Here is a 14,353-nt window from a genome sequence, read left to right on the forward strand (position 1 = left end):
CTTTACAGTATTGTATTGTTTATATTTTAACTCTTCCCTATTATGTTATTCTTATACATTTTTCTAAGGTCCACATTTGTGTGACCATTTTCAATAATCTTTCTGCTGCTGTAAATTTGCCCATTGTGGGAAAATAAAGAGATTTTCTATTCTATTCTATAAAAGGGGTAGAAAGATATAAGTAAATCTAAACAATATATGTATAAAAAATATATCTGCAAAATCTCTAATATTCAACAACAAAAAATAGGAAGTTAAGCATATTGTGCAAAACAGCAATAAAAAGATAAAAATCCTATCAGATTTATAGTCCCCACCCTGCAAATATATTAGAATCTGTCCTTAAATTCCAGCCAAACCCATTTACACAGTAAGGGATTAAAACCTTTAGATAAACCAAACATTACCGCCACATATCTGACTCTATAACCATTAAAACAACTATTTTCATTCATTTCAGACGGAACTATTCACAGACTTGTATTATATTAAACTGAACTTCCAATTTTCACCACTGTTCGGCGCCAAGTAACCTTTACTCTGATCACGGCTTGCTTGGTCTCGCAATGAATCCTGGGATGTCCAAGAATACCGAGGATACATCGGACCCGTCCTTCAAATCGGGCAAAAAGGAGGACGCATTTTAAGGCCGCATAACGAGGACTCTTGGAATCCGACCAGACCTCGGCGCCGCGCTATGACGTAATCGGCCTTCGAATCCGGTCTTCTAAGGATGCGTCCTAGGTTTTCAAACAGAGCACTTGTCTGGTCTGCGGAAGGTGCGCGCGCAGATGGGCAAACCTGAGCATGCATGGAGTCACTGAGGGATTCCCTTTTACTGAGCTCTATGGTACCAATTACTGTCTGAGAGACAGAAAGGAAGATTATAAGGCTGCGAACTGGGCCTCAGATGCGCTGCAGGCAGGGGGCCCTCTGAATGGAGAAGACAACACATCAAACAGACCCATTCTCCAGATATAGAAATGTTAATAGAATAGACATCCATTATCTGTTCTAGGTTGTGTCCCTCTCTTCTTGTCCCTTTTCTTCTTGTTTTCCTCTCTATGTTTTGTACTCAGCTGACTTTTCATGCTGTCTCTAAAGGAATGAAAGATTTTCTCCAAGCACTAAGCTCACTTAGCTGATTGCTCCTTCCTGTGTTTCCAAAAAGGCCAAAGTAAATAACCCAGTCCTTCTTTTCACTGTAGACAAGCCATGATCTGCTTATCTGTTCTCCATTTTTCATTTGGATGAAATAATAGCTGCATGAATCATGACAGCAGACAAGATAGAGGAGAGCAGGAGGCGGGGTTACCAATCTACTCGCTCTGGAGAGCAGAGTTCGCTGCTTTTAGATGTTGTCTCCAAAGTCTCCAGTAGCAGAAAAAAGTCTCTAGATTTGGCGCTAGGAGCTTTTTAGAAATCAAAGTGCTAGAGGGGTCTGAAAAGTGGCTAAATATAGCGACTAAAGCGCTAAGTTGGCAACACTGCTCTTTGCATGGTTTGTTTTCAAATGGTTTGCTGCTGTCTGTTTGGACCTTTCTGAACATGTGCAGCAAATGGACTGATCCAATATGGTGGACACTGAAGGGGGGGGGCTGAGACACACTTAATAGTTGGAGCTCGTCTGCCTGGCTGTGTGTTTCCTGGACGGGGCCGCCTGTGGAGCTGGTTGACAGCTGCCTTTTGTATCTATGCTTCTTTTTCTATGTCTGCTTCTGTCTCCTTGAACCCCAGTGGGCCTCGGCAGATGGCCGCTCACACTGAGCCTGGTTCTGCTGGAGGTTTCTTCCTGTTCAAAGGGAGTTTTTCCTCTCCACTGTCGCTACAAGCATGCTTAGTGTGAGGGATTGCTGAAGAGTCAATGAGTCGATGCAATCAGCTGGTTTTCCTTAGATAGAAAACTTTGAATCAATCTGACTGGATGATCTGGTTGAACTGGAAAGTGACCTGAGATGACATGATGGGAATTGGATCTATAGAAATAAACTGAATAGAATTAAGCTGTTGGGATGATTTCTGGTTGACCGTTGCAGTAACAAGAACTTAATTTCTTTCTTTGAGGATCTAGAAGAGTTTTTCTTGCATGTGAAAGTCAGAAACGGATAGCCGGACCTTTCCCCTCAGATTGTCTGGCAGTAAAGCAGAACCAGATGTTAACTCTATGATTCCTGTTTTGGTCTAACAGGTGTGAAGCTCTTTCTTTAGATTCTTGATAGTTTAACAGAAGTCAAACCTAATAAAACTTCCAATTTTTGCTGTAAAGCCGTGTTAATAACTATGGACAGTCGGTACTTTTGTGTGGCTATCGGTCTGAAGGGGTTTTCACCTTCGACCTCCACTAAAGATACCGAATCTTTTCTCATTATAAACGCAGATATCAGTTATCAGCTATCAGTTATCTGATAGCTGTTAGCTGATAGCTTTCTGATATTTTAGATCTCTATGAAGGTTTATCTGGTTAGATAACTGATGATCAATGTCAAACCATAAATCCTCTGCAGACCTAAATGCAGTTGATCTGATTTGCATCTGTTTTTAATTAACAATGCAACATGTCTTCCTTTTGTTTTGTTTTATATCCTACTTTGTGTTGTCAGAAAAAAAGAGAATATTTAACTATTTTCATGAGATCCTGTTGGTTTGGATTCATATAGCCCATAATAAATGTAATCATCATTTGACAAATATCCTTTAGAGTGCTAAACCGTTATTTGAATATCTGGAAAGTGACTGAGACACAGATATCTGTGAACGTCTCTGGACAGTTCAGAACATTTTATTTTCCTTAGTTTGAGTAACTTTGGTTTAACAAAGTCAGCTTTACGAACTGCTGATCGGTCTGACGCTGCAAGGCTTCCTTCTTTGCAATCTCTCAAAATGTGGTCAGATTTCTGCTCGGTTCAACCAGCAGCTGAGGTATTTATAGAAAACATTTTCCAGATTAGAACATTATGAAAACCAGTTTGTGAACGGACTGGTTCTTCAAACTGTCTGTTTTTATTAGCATTCTGTTTTGTACTCTTATCTGCTATGGGGGTGGAAGCAGAGCTGGGAGAAGCTCACAGATGACCCAGTTAGCAACGGATTCTGTTGATTAATGGTTCAGACCGATCAACCAGAATCAGACCATTAACTACATCCAACCAATCAGGAGGTCCAGGACGTTCATCAAAGAAGATCTTTCAGGGATTGGACTTTTTAAACAGCTGGATGTTTCCTGAGCTTCGGACAATCAAAGGATTGTTTTTGTGATCAAACAAAGTAAAAGAAGGAGTAACATGTTAACAGACAGAACTGTTGCTTCCAATCAACTCTGAGCTTTTCATGACGCCCAGATATGAAAGTGTGTGTTTAGAGTTTCATGACCTAGATCTGCATCCCTTATTTTGACTCCTACTTTCCTCCAATACACTGTTAACCAGATCCTAAACAAAGAAAAATGCTGACTGTCTTAGAGTGAAGACACTAAGGTTTTTTAACCCCTTAAGCCCAGAGGGTCATAGGAGCAAATTCCGCCTAAAATTAGATATATTAATTAAGCAAGTTTAGCTTCCAAACTATAAGTTGATGATACGATTGTTTGTGTTTGTATGATGGAAAGGAATAGAGGAATATTTTTCAGGTGGAGCCAGTATTTTAAATGTCAGCATGCCTGATTTATAGGTGATTAAACACAGAAAAAATGAAAAATATTTATCCTCGCCAAATTAAACACTGCAAAATGCCATGAAAGCCCATTAGAAGCTCTGGATGAACCTCAAACTTTATTGATCCACATCTAGACTAGAAGTCCAGCTGATCTGGACTGAATCAGTTGAAGCATGTTTGTTCCATGAAGGTTTTAGTGGGCAGAGTTCTGGGAGGAAAGGTGATTTAAAACAAGGCCCAAAAGTGGAAAAATGCATTTTTCCACTCATAAAAGTAAGAAAAAAATAAAAATAACGCATCCGTTTTGGTATCTACTTTATCATATTAAGTTACTTTTACACAATTGTTTTATGTCCTACCATTTTAACATGAAAAAAATGTGTTAAAGTAACTAAATATGATTGAGTAAATGTCAGAAATAGTTGCTTTATTTTTTTTCAGTGTATTTGAGACTTTCTGCATAAAGCAAAGCCTTTGATCCTCAGATTTAGTCGTTTCATTGAAATTTACCAATAATATCAGCAAACTGGATAGAAAATAAGAATAACAGAGCAGCTGATGGAACGCATGCAGGTTACATCAGCTGAAATGGTCGCACCATGACCTCTGACCCCTCCTTGGAAAGGTCTGCTGTAGCTGTTGGTTACACAGCTATAAAACAAAAAGTATTTGTGAAAAAATAATTTTGAAACACGTTTTAGAAATTTTAAAGCCCCATTTGAAAGGCGTGTGGATGAAACACCATGTGACTCTGTTTTTACCATTTCTATAAATAGATAAACATGAGCAGGTGTCAGTCAACAATATGATGAAGTCTTGACTGGTTAACTATTAATAATAAAAAATGGAATAATTTATCAAACTTATTTCTTTGTAGAAATGTTACGCTGGAAACAACAAAGTCAAACTTTTATGTTCATCAACTTTTATTTAACAATCTGGAAAAGATCAAACATCTAAGCAGTTGCTACATGAAAAACATGCAACATAGACAAAGGTCTCCTTATCTGTTGATAACATATCAGCATCGCTGGAAAGTGTGAAAGAATCCAACATTTAATCTTTCTTTCACTGATAAGATAATCAGGATCAATCTATCAGATCTTCTGACATCATTTAATTCGATCCAGATTAACTGAACATCACGCACATATTTCTGAACCCTTCTCTGAGTCTATTGGAGTCCATTTACATGCAAGCAGGGTGTTTGTGTTGCTATAAAGAGGGCGGGGCATAGAGGAGCTGTTTATATTGAATCCAGAAGTGAGACAGAGGAAACCTGTTTCATCACCAGCTCAGCGCTGGTTTCCAGTCGATATGCATCCATGTAGGCAGATTCTTCTGTCTGTCAGCGATGGAGCGTTACGCATCTCTGCTGAATCTAAATATCACAACAAATGAAGAAAAGTAGAAAAGCTCAAACAAGGACGACTGCAGGAAGGATAATGCTGATCTGGGCTTCGTGCTTCAGAAGCAAAAGTCTCCTTAAAAAGAAATAGACTCTTTCAACTTTACTGGGATAATCTAAAGTTGTTTTACGTTCTTTTAGAAATTGGTTTGTGATCAAAAGAAAACCTTTATGCTGCTTCTGTTTATATAAAAACAGTCAACTTGTCTAAAAAAATCTCAATCTAGTTCTGTTCTTTTTAATTGGTTTGATCATTAAAGCCTGTTTAAGTGTTTCCCTCTGTAATGGATTTATTTATTGACGACGCTGTTTTCATCATTACTAATTACAGAGACGGTTTGGGGTTAGAGGGAAGTAATAAATATATAGAACAGATATTTCTGAACATTATGTTACTGAGGGTCTGTGGACCAAAATAAAATACAATTAAATGCATTGTTTATACAGGTATGCCTTTAATGCACCACAGAGCGCCACAGGAAATCATTCCTACCTGTGCTCATCAACCTATATAACGCCTCCCTCAAGTGATTCACCCCCCCCACCCCCCACCCCCCCCCCCGTAATTGACATTTATGCACTATTTTCACTTTAATGGGACTTTTCACTTTATTTGGATTTAGTTTTTACATAAACATAGATATACGTACAGATATATATACAGAAGAGCTATATGTGTATATATATTTTATCTCTTTTTATTCTTATTTTTTATCTTTATTATATTGTATAGTTGGATGTGTGTATATATCATGTAAAACTGTAACTAGAGCGTGTAACAAAAGTAATTTCCCTCTGGGATTGTTAAAGTATTTCTGATTCTGATTCAGGCTTAAAATGAGTCTAATGAAACCATTTTACTGTTTTTGATTGTAAAAAGAAAAAGAAAAAATTGCTAAAAAGACCGTGATCATTGTCCTCCTGCATGGTTCAGATTATTTATCAAAGAACTAATGGAAGGAATTTATTTCAGACAAATAATAAAAAATAATCATGATATATCAAAAAAATTCAGAAAATATTTCAAACTAACAATCATGTACCAGAAAAAAAACCGATTGATTACAGGCTGAACATTAAATTGGATTAAAATGTTCAGTTCCAAATAAATGTCATTCATTTTAACATAAAGAGAAGCAAATAAAGTGTTTAAAGCCTCAAATCTGACATTAATTATTGATTAATTTAATCTACAGGTGATTATCTAGTTTATATGAGCTGAATCAGTTTATTCGTTTATCTCCAATTTACAGCAAATCACCCTGAAGGCATCTTAGAGTCTATCTGCTGAAGTCAGATTATTTTTAATCCACCTCTTTGTTTTCTATCAGATTGAACTGATTGGTTGACCTGCAGAATTCACTCCCTGCAGAAGTAATCCGGTCTAATCTGAGCCAGATAAAAACGAAAGAACCTGAACTAAACCAGAACTAAAGCTCTGTCAACTGGACTCTAACTAATCAAACCTGAAAAACTAAAAAAACAAACAAATCATTTTTGTTTCTGTGGTTTTGTTATCAAGGTTATTTTGAAATATGAAGTTTGATTGAGTGGGAGGGAAGATGCATGACTGGGATGGTGTCAGGTTAACAAACATGACTAATGTTGATTCATTCTTTTTAAAATGAGGTCATTAGTGGGAGAAGAAGATGAGCAGTGACCTGATCCACGTCTCTAGAAACTAAACTTTAAAGTCAGGCACAGAGGGGCAGAACCGCTCGTGTTCGTGTCACTGATTAGCACGTGTTCACGTGAACGTGCACAAAGTGCTCCTATTGGCCCTTCCTCTGCCTCGTCCCTGGTGTTGATCACTATTTTCATCCCCTTCCTTTTCCTTGTTTGTCTCCTTCTCCTCTTACTGCAATAAAAATGTCCTCCATGTCTGTCTGGATCCAGGGCCCAAAGATGAGACGTCACTTTTTAACATGCATTAAAATTTAAAGGCAAACAATCGATCAAACATCCAGTGGCTGAAATAAACTGATCTAAAGTACTATTTTCTATGCATCCTCTCTGCACTCTTCTACCTTTTTAAGTCAGGTGTCAGTTCAGCCAAGCTGTTAGCAGGGGGGGGATTATCATTAGGCAATGGTAGGCAGTTTCCTAGGGCCCCAAGTTCCTGAGGGCCCCATACTGTAAAGCTCTGTTTCCATGTATAGTTAATACAACTATTCCTTATTTGATCACATTAATTATGTTTTTGATAAAAACCCTTTCTCTAAAATGCCATCAGAACGCTGATAATATTAAGTGTGTCTCAGCCCCCCCCTTCAGTGTCCACCATATTGGATCAGTCCATTTGCTGCACATGTTCAGAAAGGTCCAAACAGACAGCAGCAAACCATTTGAAAACAAACCATGCAAAGAGCAGTGTTGCCAACTTAGCGCTTTAGTCGCTATATTTAGCCACTTTTCAGACCCCTCTAGCACTTTGATTTCTAAAAAGCTCCTAGCGCCAAATCTAGAGACTTTTTTCTGCTACTGGAGACTTTGGAGACAACATCTAAAAGCAGCGAACTCTGCTCTCCAGAGCGAGTAGATTGGTAACCCCGCCTCCTGCTCTCCTCTATCTTGTCTGCTGTCATGATTCATGCAGCTATTATTTCATCCAAATGAAAAATGGAGAACAGATAAGCAGATCATGGCTTGTCTACAGTGAAAAGAAGGACTGGGTTATTTACTTTGGCCTTTTTGGAAACACAGGAAGGAGCAATCAGCTAAGTGAGCTTAGTGCTTGGAAAAAATCTTTCATTCCTTTAGAGACAGCATGAAAAGTCAGCTGAGTACAAAACATAGAGAGGAAAACAAGAAGAAAAGGGACAAGAAGAGAGGGACACAACCTAGAACAGATAATGGATGTCTATTCTATTAACATTTCTATATCTGGAGAATGGGGCTGTTTGATGTGTTCTCCATTCAGAGGGGCCCCTGTCTGTCTTTGCCTAGGGCCCCAAAATTCCTAAATCCGTCCCTGATTAGTTCTTTCTAAACCCGAAGATTTTTTTTTAAATCTTTGTTGTATTAACTTGAAAAGAGAGAAACCGGTTTCTATGCTAGTTGGTTTAAATCTGACCTTATTTTCAGTGTTTTTTTAACCTTTGACACCCTTCAAAAAAGCCCAACAAAAGTTATTTAGATTTTTCTCATGAACTGTTTGAAATAAAAGCAAAATCTTGGTTTCTCTGTAAAGTCAACCTTTCATTTTTACTGGATCAGTCCACTTTGCTCTATTTCCAGGTTAGTATTTAGTTATTAAAGTGGAACTTTGATCCTTAGACGTCCGAATAAATCCCATGAGGAAACCATTACGTCAACTAAGGGATGAATTAAGATTATACATCTGTTTTTTTTTTTGTTTTTTTTTTATGAGTTTCAAAAGTTATTAGATTACAGGAACACTGATAAAGAACCTACTATGAAAAAAAAAACTCAAAATAGTTTTTTTTTTAATTCAGTCACAAATCATCTTTTTTCTAAATTGACCAACAGGAGGCAGTGTTTAGCCGGCAGATCTATGTGGGTCATATCTATGCAGTGTTGATGGTCTTTAGGTAACAAGTCCTGCTGCTAAAATGTTCAGATTATTTAGTTCTAAACAAACTTTTACTGAACTTCTATAATATTCCTGTGGTTTTTATCTTGTTGATTTATTTGAGCAGTTTATTGGCTTCAGAGAAAGATGTAATCTGACACAGAAAGAGGAAGGTAAGGCGAGACGAGGGCTGAACCAGCAGGGCTGTCTGCAGCCTGTGGCGATGGCTGCTATTTACTCTCTGAGCTGAAGCCAAGCGGAAGAACATTAGTGGGTCAGTGCCTCCTGAAATCTGGCTGCTCCAACATGGCTGTCTGCTCCATGTACAAATCGCCGTCACCGTCTGTCCTGTTAGTGACAGAACAGCACCGATTAGCAATGCAGAATCCAATATCAGACCTGCATTTTTATCCAGCCAGTTTTATTGCTGCTTTTTGGGCCTGATGCAGTGAAAGGTGTCCTACACAGCAGGAGTTCATCCTGCCACCATGCTGACAGAAAATAGGAACGAAGGTAAAAACTCTCCAAACTGCAGCAGGTTTTTCTAACAACATTAGAGAACAGAAATGACAACAATAAAATATACAGATCAACTTTACTGAGACTTTAAATAAAGCACGGTCCCGGCAGATGATCTATGATGCTCGGGGCCTGTTTGTTTACAGAATCTTGTTGGTGAGCTTTAAAGCAGGAACGATTGAAAACACCAGCAGATTGCTAAATTCATTTATTGATGGATTCTTGGCTGGTTCTCTAAAATTCCTTTTTAAACATCAATCTTTGTACCAAATATATTTTTTGTCATGATTTGTGGAAATGAAGATCTAAAGAGAAGCGCCATCTCCTGGGCAGATGCTGTAATTCAGTGAAAGGATGGAGTCAGAGTAAAAAAATATGCAAGAGGAGGTCACTGCAGTGGCTGCAAGATGGGCGGGATTCTGCTGGGAGTTGCAGGGAAGTAGCCTCGTGAGACCATCCTGATCTCGCGAGCTTTCAAGGTTTTATTCGCAGATCAGTCTGGAGACTCTCCGTTAAAGAACATTTGGAGCCGTTCACCAAACGAACGTCCAATCAGCGTTGGCTTTGAGGCGGGTTGAGGTGTGACGCAACGAGAAGCGCGACAGTTCAGTCTAAAGAACATGGCGGCTTCAGCCGATGAAACTAGCGTTAGCGTGGCTATCGAGCAAGTTTTATCGGAATTACAGAGTATTTCTTCACTGAAAGAAGAGCAAAACACTGCTCTGGAGGCTTTTCTCAGAGGAAAAGATGTTTTTGCTCTTCTCCCGACTGGTTTCGCCAAGAGTAGCCTGGCTTGTGCTTGGTTGATCTGATCTGGTTTATTTGGCCCGTCTATCACCAACATAGGCCAATCAGCTAACCAGTATTTTCGCCCCTTCCCAAAATTTCTTCAACAGAGGTTTCCAGATGGATATGCGGAGTAAATCCATCTGGCGGAGTCAGGTTAGCAGGGAAGTGGGCTTCCATTCGGCTGCCGTTTGACTGGGAAGGACCATTTTCAATGGCTGCTGCTGTATAGAGTTATTCCACACTAACAATATATTTTCTTTGCTGCTGTTGCTATTATTTTGAAATGATAATGATGATCTTAATGATAATAATTCAGAGTAATTTTCATGTGAATGTGCTTTACTGGAGGCATCCATGTTTGTCAAAGAACACTACTGCCACCTACTGGTTAGTGACATTGTCACGGTGCGGTATCGGCTGTTGATCAAGTCCCAGTGCTGTATCTGGTGTTTGTCACAACGCGCTATTATCCAAGTCATCTTGAAAACATTCTTCTTCCAAATGTTGGCTACATATTACGGGTTTTTTCTCTGGCCAGAAGTTCGATGGCAAATCCTCCCTCTTCAAGTTGGCGATCCAACGACCAACCCGTCCGTGGAGGATCAGGAATCAGAAAGGTGGAATAACTCTTTTTTTCACTTTTACCCGATGTATTCCAGCATCCAGCTGCCATGCACGTGGGCATTGTCAGTTTCACTATAGCTCTGGTGAATTTCAATGGTGAAGTCCTCTGGAAATCTTCAATAATTGTTGTTGATTGCAGATGTGTCTAGTAGTTCCCATTGATTTAGCTTGGAAAGCGGGGAGAATGGCGCTAGGCTTACCGCACCGTGACGTCACTGCTGGAAGATGGCAGGAGGGAGGGGCTACTAGATTTGGGCAAAAATGGCCGCTCCCAGACTCTGTGACCTTGGAATAAAAATGTATATATTTTCTTACAGATTAACACTAAATTCATTAAATTACCGCAAACATTTTAGTTTTAGGTATAAATAATGATCCACTGATTATTTCCTGCTGACTGGACTTTTGCTTTAAGGATATTTAACAGAAACAAAGGATGAATCTCTTTTTTTGAGTTGTTCTATTTTAGACGGGCCAGTAGAGCTCTGAACATCAGTGGTCTAGAATAATCTGGACTTTAGTTTATTAATAAACATCCATTTTTCTCCAAATCAACAAGAGCAGTTCTGGATAATGTTAACTAAACTTTCTATATGTTACAAACAGACACTAAAAACGCAGAGAGACAAACTTAAAGCTGTAAATCCTTTAAACCAGATTCCTGTGAGATAAATGAGATCAGCAGGTGAAATAGATGCTGCCTCATTTGTGAGAAAACTTTTCTACGTTTGGGTAACCCTCTGTTAGATGGAATGAAATAATCCCAGCCAGCTCAGATAGAGAAACGTCTGCTGCTGTTTTATGGCGTCTCCTCATATCCATCTGATCAGAGTCAGGCTGACCGTTACCCTCAGATAGATTTCTAACTTCAGCTGAATGTTTGAATTCATGGAAAGTTTTCTTTCTCCAAGCTTCAAAAACCTTTTTGAAGCTCAGAGGAAAAACTCCTGATTCCAAAGCAAATAAGGTTCATGTGGGAAGATAAAGGAGCTGGTGGGGGGGGTAATTATATTACAGCTCTCTACTCTGATCTGGAGGTTTGGACCCAAAATTAGCCTGTGAGAACTTTTCAGAACAACAAACAGGGTGACAGGAAGGTGCTGGTCGTATTAGTGCATTGTTTGAGGAATGAACTGGTTCCACTTTCAGGACCCTCCCACTCATCACCCTATCATCAGCTGATATTAATCCACTCCTTAAACACCCACCCCATCCAATCCCAACCTGTAACTTTCCTCCCAGGGATCGTCGGCCTGCTGCTGTCGTACCTTCATGCGCAGGAAAGCCAGACTCCTGTTCTGATTGAATCGGATTTTCAACACTGCTGCCTTTTCTGAAGTTCAGGCTGAAATCAGGAGCTGATCTGGAGAGTCTGTAGGAGTGAAACAGAAAGAAACTCCCATAATGTCATAAAACCATAATGGAAAAAAAGTAGAAATATTTCATATAGTTTATCTTCTCTGTTCTCCTCCTGGTCTGTGAGATGAGCACCTTCTGTATTGTTTTGGTGCCTCCATGTGAAGCTGTGCTTCTCGTATCCCGGCAGGTATTGCTGATCGTATAGCTGACCTGGCAAAGCTGGGGTCATTTCTGCAGGGCCCTGCAGCCACTAATCTCTGCTGCTTTAAACAATCGGTGCATCTCTGCTTTATTGAGATGTTTACAGCCGATCAACAGCTTTTATGACATCTAATCTGCCCACTGCTGTTTTTATCGTCTCTTTAATCACTGTTTCATTGTTCAGCTCAAATGTCTGCAGCATATTTACAAACAACATGTTAGCGTGTGAAGATACAGGGCGGACAGAGACAGTGAGAAATGATTTATCCTAAATTAATTTGATACAAAGTTCATATAACTGGCAAAGGTATTCTTTATAAAGAATTTGGGCTTAATTTAGGAATCAGGAAGCCAGCAGCTCAGGACACGTTGGAGGATCTGGAGCAGATGGAGGCGAACAGAGACGGTGTCACGGAACAGTAACAGAGTCTAGTTTAACTGGATGAATCCAGAGGAAACAGGAAAAGTTCAGCAGATCCAGTTCTTCTCTATCGGGATCAAAGTTGGGTCACAAACACAAATCTGTTGGGCTGAGAGGAGCCAGAAAGTAGCAGAAGGTGAAAACCATTAAAACTGACAGTGAAGGAAATCCCAAAGGAGGGTCAGAGAGATGGACCAGAGGGCAGAAACATGATTTCATTGACTTGGTCCAGAGCTGCAGAGCTCAGGTGTAGATAATTAGACTGAACAGGTGAGCATGGCTACTGGATCAGTTAGGAACAGTCAGGGAAAGGAGGATTATAACAATTCATTTTTATGGTCAGATTCACTTCCTGTCGTCTCCACGGCTTCATCCTCTGTTTAGCTCTGATATATAATAATATTCCCTCCATCCGCCTTCTTTACGGCACTGAACCGATCTCCATCAGTAGGAGGCGGAGTCAGCCCTGAACAGGTTCCAGGCTCCTACACAGGGGCGGATTTAGGAAATGTGGGGCCCTAGGCAAAGACAGGCAGGGGCCCCTCTGAATGGAGAAGAACACATAGAACAGCCCCATTCTCCAGATAGAGAAATGTTAATAGAATAGACATCCATTCTCTGTTCTAGGTTGTGTCCCTCTCTTCTTGTCCCTTTTCTTCTTGTTTTCCTCTCTATGTTTTGTACTCAGCTGACTTTTCATGCTGTCTCTAAAGGAATGAAAGATTTTTTCCAAGCACTAAGCTCACTTAGCTGATTGCTCCTTCCTGTGTTTCCAAAAAGGCCAAAGTAAATAACCCAGTCCTTCTTTTCACTGTAGACAAGCCATGATCTGCTTATCTGTTCTCCAAATGTATCTGCGGCTTTTTTAAGCACTCTGTCCCAAAATAAAAGTATTCTGACTCACTAGTCATTTACCAGAAACGCATCCCACTCTGCTTACGTCACAGCTATACATCCACCGTGGGTTCTGGTTCTGAGCACCTGCTCAAAGTGGGAGCAGAGCTCTGCTCTCTGATTGGTCCACAGCTGATAGCGCGTCTCCAGCCGCTCCGCAGACAGAGCTGATGCCTCTGATGGACAGAGCTTTGTGCGGGAAGCAGCGGGGCTGATGCGGGGCGACATGAAGGTGAGTTTTATTAGAGACGCGGTGGAGGATGAGCTCCTCACTGCATCAGATCCACAGCTGCTCGTTCAGACCCAACCAGCAGGGCTGCTTTCACTGAGCTGCAGGATCATAAAATAATCATCAGTTTCTGATCTAAACAGCTTCATCTGATTTAAAACCTGCAGGCTTTGTTGGTTAGTTTGGTGGAAATCCGTTTGAATGTCGGTGTATTTTAGGATGAATATATCAAACCTACTGTCCGCGTTTTTTCCTGTCGGGTTAAATTGAGCTGATTGTCTGTAAACAGGGAACATTTGTTGACTCGACAGGCAAACAGAGGAGCTGATTATTTACAGCATCCTCCTGCAGGTACCGCTGCAGTCTGCGCTTTGGCTGGTCTGCGGAAGGTGCGCGCGCAGATGGGCAAACCTGAGCATGCATGGAGTCACTGAGGGATTCCCTTTTACTGAGCTCTATGGTACCAATTACTGTCTGAGAGACAGAAAGGAAGATTATAAGGCTGCGAACTGGGCCTCAGAAGCGCTGCAGGCAGGGGCGGATTTATGAAATGTGGGGCCTTAGGCAAAGACAGGCAGGGGGCCCTCTGAATAGAGAAGAACACATAAAACACCCATTCTCCAGATAGAGAAATGTTAATAGAATAGACATCCATTCTCTGTTCTAGGTTGTGTCCCTCTCTTCTTGTCCCTTTTCTTCTTGTTTTCCTCTCTATGTTTTGTACTC

The 14,353-nt window shown here is 40.2% G+C and overlaps 1 protein-coding gene across 3 annotated transcripts in view; it reads left to right on the top strand.

The window, feature by feature from the left end:
• slco4a1 (solute carrier organic anion transporter family, member 4A1) overlaps positions 1-14,353 on the top strand; it is a 50,290-nt gene that overhangs the window by 3,377 nt on the left and 32,560 nt on the right. Inside the window, exon 1 of one of the 3 annotated variants that reach the window (XM_038269123.1) lies at positions 13,460-13,630. The exons of the other annotated variants lie outside the window; for them this stretch is intronic. The gene's annotated coding sequence lies outside the window, so the exon portion shown is untranslated. Of the gene's footprint in view, positions 1-13,459; positions 13,631-14,353 lie in introns of those variants that run through there. 3 annotated transcript variants of the gene reach the window in all.

Source organism: Cyprinodon tularosa, unplaced genomic scaffold (genome assembly GCF_016077235.1).
Source record: "Cyprinodon tularosa strain WSP-4 unplaced genomic scaffold, ASM1607723v1 ctg720, whole genome shotgun sequence".
NCBI lineage: Eukaryota > Metazoa > Chordata > Actinopteri > Cyprinodontiformes > Cyprinodontidae > Cyprinodon > Cyprinodon tularosa.